The sequence below is a fragment of the Pogoniulus pusillus genome, chromosome 31 (assembly GCF_015220805.1).
Source record: "Pogoniulus pusillus isolate bPogPus1 chromosome 31, bPogPus1.pri, whole genome shotgun sequence".
NCBI lineage: Eukaryota > Metazoa > Chordata > Aves > Piciformes > Lybiidae > Pogoniulus > Pogoniulus pusillus.
The window spans coordinates 11750001-11754453 of record NC_087294.1 but is presented as its reverse complement, the minus strand read 5'-3'; the positions used below and the strand labels follow the sequence as shown (position 1 = coordinate 11754453).

The following is a 4453-nucleotide window of genomic DNA, read 5'->3' as shown; positions in this document are numbered from 1 at the left end:
GAAAGGAAAAAGGGGAAAGGGGAAAGGGGAAAGGGGAAAGGGGAAAGGGGAAAGGGGAAAGGGGAAAGGGGAAAGGGGAAAGGGGAAAGGGGAAAGGGGAAAGGGGAAAGGGGAAAGGGGAAAGGGGAAAGGGGAAAGGGGAAAGGGGAAAGGGGAAAGGGGAAAGGGGAAAGGGGAAAGGGGAAAGGGGAAAGGGGAAAGGGGAAAGGGGAAAGGGGAAAGGAAAGGAAAGGAAAGGAAAGGAAAGGAAAGGAAAGGAAAGGAAAGGAAAGGAAAGGAAAGATAAAAAAAATTAAAAAGGGAAAAAATCCATTTAAAAGCAAAAAATAGAAACAAACCAACCAAGAAAAGCCAAACCCAAACTCTTCCATGGGTTTCCCAACGCCAGGATTTTCTCTTCTTTTACAATAAAACCGGCAATTACAAAGAACAAGTGCAAAAGGGAACCTGCTCTCCCCACAGACACATGTTGAACATGCTGAATTACCTTGTGGACTTACTCCTGATAAGTAAAGTAGGCAGTTTGTCTCAGTTTGAACTGGACTTGTATACAACTCTGATGAGCTCTTTCCAACTTGTCAGTAACATATTTAAAATGCATCTTATCTCGAGAGGTTATCAATAAAGCACAAATCTGACATTTGCCAAGGTGGCTTTGGGTTTGTTCTTTTTCATTTATGTTGATGTTTTATTTTTGTTTCCCACAGCTGTAAAAGCTGTCAACTTCAATATAATGAGTACCACTTTCCATCTTTGGAAGGAGAGGGGAAATGTTCTAACCAATAGAAAAACATTTCTTCCTTTTAATAAGAATGTTGAACCTCAAAGACAGAAACCATTTAAACCAAACACATGCAGGAGGAAACATCTTATTGCACTGCAAAAGTGCTTTCAAATTCTAATCAAACTTCTCTTATTTTAGCCAGTCACAGAATCACAGAATGATAGGGGTCAGAAGTGACCTCTGCAGATCATCTAGTCCAGGCCCCCTGCTAGACAATGGAAACCTATAATACCTTTTATCTAAAATCCTGTGTTCAATCCCTAGATTTCAGGCAACTCTGCATTTCTTTGTAGAGACTTCCAACCTCTCACTTCACTGAGCAGCTGCAATCATCCATCACAAAAATAATAAAACAAAGACAGGGTAGTGTGCTAAAACATGAGACCATCAAAGGTACATGATAGATGAAATTAACCTCCAGAGACTTAAGTGTGCACGATGCATGTCAGCACCACACATATATGTTCAGCATCACAATAGCTGTATTCAGGTGCCTGTGTCAGCTCTGAGATTTAGAGTCTTTCCTAAACACAAAGTTGTGTGTTTATCTCCTAATTGTCCTACTCATAGATATAAACCAGATCTTATAACAAAAGTGTGACTAATTTTCTCCAGCTCTGTACAAAGAAGTGAATTGTAAAGGCTGTGGGAGAACGAAGAGAGGGGAGGGGTTGGTACAGAAAGTAGCTGGAATGCCTGATATGAATCATCAGAATCTGCCATTCAGGCTGCTGTTGGGGAACCTGAGCAGAGTGGATTTGGAGAAATGATAGGACATGGGAAATTCTGAATTACTTTGATTTATTTGCCATTTTCAGAAGGAAAATTACAGCATCTGCTCCTAGAAGCACACATAGGACTTTATGTCAGAAGGCATTCCCTGAATATGCTTTCCAACTCAGCAGTAATGACTCTAGTGAATTGCATGTCCTAATTAAATTAATGCCTACCATTCATACTTGCTGGGTTCTGAGGTGTCATTATACATCATTCCCCACCTCCCCAAAAGAAAAAAATTAATTCTAAGCCATAAATCAGAAATAGGAGTGCTAAACTTTTTAATCAGTTCCATTTTCTTCTCTCTTATAAACTCTCTTCTTTTTATTTTATTTAAAATAAAATACCATTTATGGAGAGAGTTAGATGACACTTCAGGGAATTCCATCTCAGTCTGAGTCTTCTGAATTCTGTGTGGAGCTCTGTGGAAAGGAAGGGGTTATATGAGAATAACATAGAATCATAGCATCAGTCAGGGTTGGAAGGGACCACAAGGATCAGCTAGTTCCAACCACCCTGCCATGGGCAGGGACACCCTACCCTAGAGCAGGCTGCCCAGAGCCTCATCCAGCCTGGCCTTAAACACCTCCACGGATGGGGCCTCAACCACCTCCCTGGGCAACCCATTCCAGCCTCTCACAGTGACGAATTTCCTCCTCATGTCCAGTCTGAACCTACCTATCTCCAGCTTTGCTACATTCCCCCCAGTCCTATTACTCCCTGATAGCCTAAAAAGTCCCTCCCCAGCTTTTTAGTAGGCTCCCTTCAGATACTGGAAGGCCACAAGAAGGTCACCTGGGAGCCTCCTCTTCTCCAGACTGCACAGCCCCAACTCTTTCAGTCTGTCCTCATAGGAGAGATGCCTCAGCCCTCTGAGCATCCTCATGGCACTTCTCTGGACATGCTCCAGCATATCTGGGCATACTGCTGGCACATGTTCAGCTGCTGTGGATCAGCACCCCCAGGCCCCTCTCTGCCTGGCTGCTCTCCAGCCACCCTGTCCCAGCCTGTAGCACTGCATGGGATTGTTGTGGCCAAAGAACAGAATCTGCTACTTGGCCTCGTTAAAATTCGTGGTGTTGGACTGCATCTATCTCTCCAGCCTGTCCAGGTCTCTCTGCATAGCCCTACTTGCACACTCCCTAACTACTTTTTCATCAACCACCTTGTTGGCTGATGCCTGCCTAGTGTCAGTCTGTGACATTTACCAGTGCAGGCACCTGAGGACCAAAATACTTGGTTCAGCTCAAGTCATGTGGCCCCAAAGAGGAGTGTATGGGCGAAAGTTGTGACATCTCATAGATTAATAGAGAAGATGTACAGGGTTTCTGTGGCCTTAAGTACTCTGAAGTATAAAACATATACTTGTGCCATACAACTAATGTGGTTACATTTAGTGCCATGGTCTGGTTGACTGGCTAGGGCTGGGTGCTAGGTTGGACTGGATGATCTTAGAGGTCTCTTCCAACCTGGTTGATTCTATGATTCTATGACTAAACTGACTTATGAGTTAAGTACTGACACAGCTGGGACTGCAGAGATAAAATCCTTAGGACACCTGAAACTACTGCCAAAGTCCCTACTGAACACAGTAAGCTCAGTTTATTATTTGAATTAGAACCAGTCTGAGAGCTGAGTACTGAGTGCCAACAATCCTGGGTACAGTATCTTGCTTGCAGGAGCACTCAGTGCACCTCAGGACCAAGCCTTTCACACACCAGTCAATGGATAATGCCCTAGTTCAGAATAGAACTTTGACAGCTGCATGAAAAAGTTTCCTTCTGTAAGCTGAAACCACTGGCATTTATTCTTTGACTTCCAAAGAATAAAGAGGCTAAAACTGAAAAGAAAGTCCCTTGGGTTTTTCCATGACTTACCTGTGATCAAAAGCAGGTTTTGACAGCAAACACTTTCATTTGCAATCTGGGTAGAAAGCAGAGGTAGAAGATTATGGTCACAGTTCAAACTGTTCACAGGATCATTCTGTGTCAGTGTTTCCTACATGATCATTAGCAGAAACCTATTACTAGTATGATTGGATTTTTTCCTTCAAAATGGGCCAGTCTTTAATAAGTAGGAAGGTGTTTTAATGTTAAAAGAAAGCTCAGAACTGAGTAGCTTCCCTATCACTCTGCTGTCCCTCTACACATAACATACACACAGTCTTTTTCCCCTCTCATTACAGCAGTTACTGAGACACTCTCAGTTTCTCCTCTAGATCTCTTCTTATTTTCTCTGGGGATGAGCATCAGTCAAGCAGCAGCCTCTGCAAGCACATAAAGAAAGAAAAAAAAAGTAAAGATGATGGCAACCCTCAGATCAGATAGATCTTCAGCTAAAGCTAAGTTGAACCAATTAGCACACTGCTTAGGAATCTGAGATCCAATCTCTGCTTATGTTAAATCATTCCAGAAAGCAGAGAGAAATTTGGAGGGCCCACCAGTACAACAGGCTGTCTAGTACTTTGATTTTATTATAACAAGGTCTATTTTAAGTAGTACCCAGAGCTCCAGGTTGCCTGCAATCTAACTTAGTGTTTATGGTCAAGAGTACTTCTCATACCTTCTTCTTTATACCACATTTCTTTATAATTATATATTGCATAAGCATGGAACCCTCACATTTCCACTCCCTATCCAAACTCAGCCATCTGCACAAAATGAAGTATGGAGTGAAGAAAAAGGAATTCTTTTGTGAATAAGAAAGGATAATAATTAAAGGAGTGGATGGGTCAGAGAGGAAGGGCATCTCAGTTAGCATGCAGAGATTTTTCACTAGCAATATTTTTCCTGTCAGCTTTCTCCACTGATCACAGAGAGCTGCAGCTTTTGACACAACGCAAATGGAATCCAACTAACTTACTTTTAATTAATAAGGCTAGGGGAGGTCATT

The 4453-nt window shown here is 42.4% G+C and overlaps 1 protein-coding gene across 1 annotated transcript in view; it reads right to left on the bottom strand.

Moving 5' to 3' along the window:
- Positions 1-1818: 1818 nt before the first annotated feature.
- EPHA7 (EPH receptor A7) overlaps positions 1819-4453 on the bottom strand; it is a 266536-nt gene continuing 263901 nt past the window's right edge. The window contains exons 18-19 of the transcript XR_010307952.1: positions 3439-3827; positions 1819-1983 (exon numbers count right to left, since the gene is read on the bottom strand). The gene's annotated coding sequence lies outside the window, so the exon portion shown is untranslated. The remainder of the gene's footprint in view (positions 1984-3438; positions 3828-4453) is intronic.